The 6914-nt window shown below is 42.3% G+C and overlaps 1 protein-coding gene across 1 annotated transcript in view; it reads right to left on the reverse strand.

The window, feature by feature from the left end:
- The window catches only part of LPAR1 (lysophosphatidic acid receptor 1), a 140508-nt gene extending 133814 nt beyond the window's left edge, over positions 1-6694 (reverse strand). The window contains exon 1 of the mRNA XM_036739438.1: positions 6106-6694. The gene's annotated coding sequence lies outside the window, so the exon portion shown is untranslated. The remainder of the gene's footprint in view (positions 1-6105) is intronic.
- Positions 6695-6914: the final 220 nt, after the last annotated feature.

Genomic DNA, 6914 nt, shown 5'->3' on the forward strand with positions numbered 1-6914 from the left:
CAGGAGCTCACACTGACTGGACTTGGGATAACTTTTGCCAATTTATTCATCAATCTTTTTTTTCCCTTTTGAGGAAGACACTACTTTTAATCATTTTCCTTATCACTATTTTAAACCTAACAAGCCTGCTTCTCTTTTTCAGCCTTATGCATATGTTTGTTTTAGCATTGGACTGAACTTGTGACACTCCCCTGGCATCCCATTGCTTTTTTTTTTAGCAGTATAAAGATAAACCGAGAAAAATAAAAGCTAAATCAGTTCTTTTTCCTTTCTGGAATATTGCTTAATTTTAGACATTTGACTTTGTATTGAATTGCTTTATCCAATCAATCAATGAATCTTTATTAAGTGCCTAGCACATGCTGGGTACTGTGCTAGCTACTGCAGTACAAAGATAAAAATGAAATGGTTCCTGCCCACCCCCGTGGAGCCTACATTCTAGCTTTAAAAATTCATGTATATTTCCAATGAATGTTTACTTTTACATACATGATGTTTCTTTGGATTAAAATTTCCAAAGTACCTTTTGCATGTATTAACTTATTTGATCCTCAGCCAGTCAGTGGATGAGATGGGAGAATATTTCTGGCCTTCCTTATTTCTATTCAACATTTCTACATATATTGTTAACTTATACTTTCTCATTTGGTTACCCTTAACTTTTGGCATTCACCTGTATCAAATATATATCAAATATACCCTGTGAGGTAGGAACCATTACGTCTTGCTGTCCCCATTTTATATGTGATATAGCCCTTTCATTATTTTCATCATTTTTCTATATTTTTGATCAAAGAACCATACTTGAAATAAACTATGTTAAGACATATACTAGATCCACTGAACTTCTAATATTATAAATTATTACTACTTTGAAATTAGTCTCCTGAAACAATGTATCTTACACTCTCCTTTCTAAAGGGAGAGAGAAAAGGAAAAAAGGAAGGAAGGAAGAGAGGGAGAGAGAGGGCAAGGGAGGGGGAGAGAGAGAGAGAGAGAGAGAGAAAGGAAGGAAGGAAGGAAGGAAGGAAGGAAGGAAGGAAGGAAGGAAAGAAAGAAAGAAGGAAAGAGAAAGAAAGAGAAAAATTTAGGACTGTTCCATTCAAAAATATGTAAAAGACAGTCTCATGTTCTTTCCCCAAAACAAGACAACAAAAAAAGGCTAGTAGTAGCAATCTAATTGGACTCAGAGGACAATCTCATATCATGGAAATAATTATTCTACTTGTCTATATAAAGATGTTTTTAACTGGTCTCAATAGACACAAAAATGAGAAAATATGATCAAATCAATTTATGTGCAAAAGCTAGAGATACTTGTCCCATATTTGTTGATGAAGCATTATGTGACAGATAACATGAACTGGACCCAGATGACCCCAGAGGAGAAATCGAGGCTGATGGCTTTGCACAGCCCTCCTTCACTTAAATCTAATTCATTTGCAAGTCATGGCATCACCTTCCTGATATCATGGTCCTCTTCAGAAGGAAGGACAAACAACAATAATAATAATATGAACTCCTAGGATATCATCCACTGTTAGAAATTCTCTGTATCTGAAAGGTAATGAGATAATCGTCTAAGAAAGAAAACCAGTGCAGCAATGTAGTCCAACTCCTCCCTTCTTCTCACCCCCACACCCCCCATCTACCCCCCCAAAAAAGATCAGTTTATTGGTGTCAACAAGAGGCTCACATTCATTGAGCTGAATAGCGGATTTTGCAGAATTTGCAAATTACTGTCTGCCTCTTTGAGGTAGCCAGTGTTCTTTATGGAAATGTTACCTGTTCGACCCTTGTAAGTCTTCTCTTTGGTTCTAGACATTTTAAAATGTCCCTCCTATATGCCTTTCTTCAAAAAACAAAAAAGCCAACAAAAAATTTATTTCCAAAATTCCCAAATACTAAATTGTGATTTCAAATTAAAGCTACAAGAGATGCCCTCTCAGTAATTAGGCACTTTTTTTTATACTAGTAGTATTTTCATAAAGTAACTTTTAAACTATTCCATCACACTGTCTCACCAAATCTGAATGACATCACAAAAACTCCTTCTTTCCTTTACTAAATCAGATCTGTAAATGTCTCAAAAGTCCAAAAAGCACCACAATTTAAAGGAAAGAAAGAAACTGCTACTCCATTCTCCCACATTCACACACGGACTGAATACATGCTACCAAGTGACACATCATTCATAGGCTTTTCATTCTTGGTGGGTTTTTTTTGGAGGGAGGAAGGCAGGGCAATTGGGGTTAAGTGACTTCCCCAAGGTCACACAGCTAGTAAGTGTGTCAAATGTCTGAGGCTAAATTTGAACTCAAGTCCTCCTGACTCCTGGGTCGGTGCTCTACTCACTGAGCCACCTAGCTGCCCCTAGGCTTTTCATTCTTACACATTCCCAAACTGCATCTTCCAAAGGAGAGATTTCTCCCCAATGTGTTTAAAGCCCTCATGCCTTAAACTTAAATATTTATTCTTCTCCCAAAGTATCTAGTTGTGGCATATTGTTGCCCGTCTCTCACCAACTACTTTTCAACTGTCCACAACAGGTCCCCCAAGACAGTCAAATAATAACTTTGTTTCTTTTGGTTAAATGATATTGTAGATAAGTACCAAAACAATAAGAGAGCTCGGACCACAAAATCTCCCATTTGGGGGTTCAACATGACACAAGAGCTAATACTTGTGGTCAATTTAGGCTACAGGCAGCAGCCCACACATCAGTGTTCCTAAAGTAAATGTGGATATTAATTTTTTAAATCAAAAGACAAAGAAAAATACTCCATATAACATTAGTGATATATTAAAATCTTGTACTCATAACTAAAGTTCAACAGTCCTGTCTTACTAAAACTCAAAAGCATAGTGCTAATGATACAGCATTATTCAGCCTGGCATGCAGCTTCCCCTGCCAAGCTGAAATATGATTCTTAGCCCTGAAACTGACTGATTTCAGAATGAATGTCACAGTGTAGCAAACCAACTTAGCAAGTATGATTTTTTTTCCTCTTTATGTTTTTCCAGTAGCTTAGTCTAACAACAGTTGAGCCAGGTTCCCTTGAGTCTTCTATTTAAACTTTGAAAAGTTTATGGCATAACTAGAAAAATCAAAGTCCACAACAACGACATTACATTTAGAGAGATTTTCAAGATGAACTTTCTTGGAAGGGTTGCCATTCAGAATCTCCAAAGTCTCTGATATTTTTTCTTTCTTCTTCTTTTTTTTTTGAAGCAATTGGGGTTAAGTGACTTGCCCAGGGTTCACATTGCTAGTAAGTGAGGCCAGATTTGAATTCAGAAGATGAGTCTTCCTGACTCAAGGCCCAGCACTCTATTATCCCCATGTTACATTTGAGGAAACTGAGGCAACAGATGGATTTGAACTCAGGTCCTCCTAACTCCAGAGCCAGTGCTCAATCCACTGAGCTTCCTCTGATATTATTTCTTAATAGTGGTGGGAAAGTATAGGGTGTAATGAAGAATTAAATTTGCGATTAGAATATCTGGGTTCAAATTCTAGGCCTCCCCCTCCTCCCTACTTAGTCATGTTACAAAACAAGGTCCTTAATCTGAGTGTCAGTTTTCTCATCTGTAAAAGGATGACATTTAGACCATCTATCCTTTGTAAACTGTGAAGCAGTATATAAATACGAATTATTATTATTGAGATATCATTAGTATTGATACTAATAACAATAATGCACACTTTAGACATAATGGTATAGCGCCTGAGTAGCCTCTTGTAGCATTAGTGGTTCCACTATATAAACGGTAGGTTGGGTATCTTTTCAATAATAAGATAGATTCAAGGAATAGCACATTAGTTTTAAGAATGGTAGTAGTCAGATACTAAAGAAAATAAAGACAGACCATTCTGAAGGGATAAACAACAGTATTAGCAATGTTCTCATGAGAGAAAAGAAGGAAAAAGAAAAGACATAGGAAGTTTAAGTTGCTTTTCCTCCACCCAATTACTATTTCCTTCTGTGACTTGACCTTCCTATTCATATGCCCTCTGGTCCCCTAACTTTCCTCCTCCTTCCTCACTGTTTCCTCCTATTTCCTACTTCTTATCTAGTTAACATTAGCGTAACCATCTCTTTTAGAGCCTGGAGGGGAAACTTCAGAAGTCATCTGGGTAAATCACTCACTCCAATTTGTCTCAGTTTCCTCAACTGTAAAATGGAGTTAAGAACAGTGTTCACTTTTTCGAATTTAGTCCGACTCTCTCCTTTTACAAATTAAGAAACTGAGGACCTGGCAAATCATGTGACTAGATCAAGATCACAGAGCTAGTTAGTGGAAACAGACCCAGAACCCAGATCTCCTTTCTTGCAACCCAATAATTTTTCTACTATACCTCATTGTTAACTCTTCCTGAACTCTAGTTTTCATTCAAGTTTTAAAAACAAGTTGCAAGAAATTAATGGAGTATATATTTACTTAACACAACTAGCATCCATTCAATTTTCTTTCTAACCAAGGTTGAAAAGAAAAATGCAAAACAACATAATCAGAATTCTCATTCCAGTTTAAACAATAAAAACTAAGGATCTCTAAGCAATGGCCCAGACAACCCCGACAACTTTAATAGATATCCTCTTTACTGTTGATTACTCCTGCCAAACAAGATCACACCTTCTTAAAATAATTATTTTTTTTTCCAGGGGACAAAGACTTCAGCCAACAGAAGTCTGGGATCTAAATTACACATCTCAACTTCATGGATCCATAGACATATACTAGGTAGAATAGTGTAGTGAGATTAGTTTGTGTCCATTTGGAGAGAGAGGGAAAGAGTGGGGGAGGGAGAGGGAGGGAGAAGAGAGAGAATTGAGAAGTAAATGAAATGGGAAAAAGAGGCACTCATCCAAGAGAAAGGAAATCCTGAGAGTGTTTCTAACCTGAAGTGGTAGGGAAAAGATGGCAAGAGACAAAAGATAAGTACACTTTGGGGCCTGAAAGGGTCACCTTTAAAGGCTGAAACCCACTTCATGAACACCGCTTAAATTAGGATGGAAGTAGTCAAGCCCAGGATGCCGTCACTACTTTATATTTAGTCACAAAAAACAAAGAATAAACTTCAAACCATCATTAACAACATCTAGCAACAAGAAACCACATTTCAAAACCAGTGACCCAAACAAAAGTTTCCTTCCTATTTTCCAGTCTTTACGAACTAAATACGTCTAGTGTGGTTTGAGTTAGTAAGAGGAATCGTGATGGGGGGGGGGGGGGGGGAGGGTGTAAATTCCATCCACACTACCCGGACTGGGACACTCATTCCGTATACGATAAATTTCCTTGGAATTACAAGAGTCATCCCCGGGACACGCGCGGCTAAGGGTTATCCATTTTAAAATGCTGGATTATCACCCCGCAAAGTATCCAACTACTCAGGATCCCAAACGTCTAAAGATAGGATTTAGAAGGATAAAACCACCCTCCTCTTTTTTTCCCTTGCCCCTCCCTCTCGGCGAATACCGCTCCCCCCCCCCCCCACTCCCAAACCAAACCCCCTCCCCCAAGCGCCTATGTAATCAGTAGCCACCGACGTGTCCGCAGGGGTAAAAGCAGACTGAGAAACTGTCTCCCTTCCCCCACCCCGCCCCCAGCAGCACCGGTTCCCAGGTGTTTGTCTTTCGATTCCCCCAGCCCGGGGGAAAGGAAAATAACCCCAGTGATAAGCCCCAGCCCAGTCCACAGTCCCCCTAACTGCATAGGTCCATACCATAAACAGTACCCTCCGGGCGCAGACAGCGCGGGAGCTAGCGCCCCCAGATACCGAAGAAACTTTCTTCTTTGGGCTCAGTAAAGCTATCCAGAGGCTAGAAGACCAAAGCTGGCAATTCAGTTGTACCCGCGGCAAACTACCACAGCCACAGCGAGAATACCCAAATTCAGCGCTGGGGGGTTAAGAGGACCTCGTGGAGTGACTGCAACAAAGTGATTCCAAAAAAGTTTTTGGCTATCGGAAAGATGCTTTGGGCTCTGGCTTTCAAGCTGAGAAAGCGCTGAACCCCTCGCTTGCCCATCGTCGGATCCCTGCTAGGAGGCCAACCTCCTATCCCGCTTCTCCTATCTCCAGCTGCTCGAACCCCTTACCTGTGCCCTTTGGAGACTTCCTTCCTCCTCCTTCTTAGTGCCGATCCAGCTGCTCGCGTACCCCCGCGCTCCGGTTCGCGCTTCCAGCCTCTCCTCCAGCTTTCCCTGTCCTCCGGCCGGCCGCCTTGGGTCTCTCCCTTGATCTCCAGCACCACTCTCCCCTCGGCCTCCCTCTCCGCCTCCACCCGGTTCCACTGGCCCCAGTCACTGGTCCGGGCGGTTGCCAGAAGCCCCGGGCGCCCAAGCGAACACCATACCCTGGCGCCCCACCTCCAGCTCCTTCGCTAGCTCCGGCCAACCCCCTGTAGACTCAGAAAGAGACCAGACTCTTCGGGACAGAAGAAGGAGGCGGGGAAGCCGGGACTAGGAGCTAAGCTAGCACACCTAGTAAGGGTGGGGGCGGCAGGCGTGCAGGTCGGACGGACAGAGCTGATGCTTGGGGGCGGGGAGGACCAGGAGCCAGAGGAGGAGGAGGACGGAGCGCGTTCGCTTTGCCTCCCACCCTTCGGCGCGCTAAGCGCAGCGAAGCAGAGCTGCGGTGGGAGCCTCTGCAGCCGCCGCTGCTGCTCCACTGGGGTGGAGTGGAAAAGAGAAGATGGGAGGAGACAAGGAGGAGGCGTGCAAAGTTGGGACTCCTTTCTTCCTCCTCCTCCTCCTTTTTTCCTCCTGGCTCCGAGCTGCTGTTTATCCCTCTCGCACCCCCAGCCACCCCGCTACACGCACCACACCCCACACCCCACTTCCCCTTCCACCTCTTTCCTAGCTTCTTCTTCTTCGTCTCTCTCTTTCTTTCTCTCTCTCTCTCTCTC

The sequence above is a fragment of the Trichosurus vulpecula genome, chromosome 9 (genome assembly GCF_011100635.1).
Source record: "Trichosurus vulpecula isolate mTriVul1 chromosome 9, mTriVul1.pri, whole genome shotgun sequence".
NCBI lineage: Eukaryota > Metazoa > Chordata > Mammalia > Diprotodontia > Phalangeridae > Trichosurus > Trichosurus vulpecula.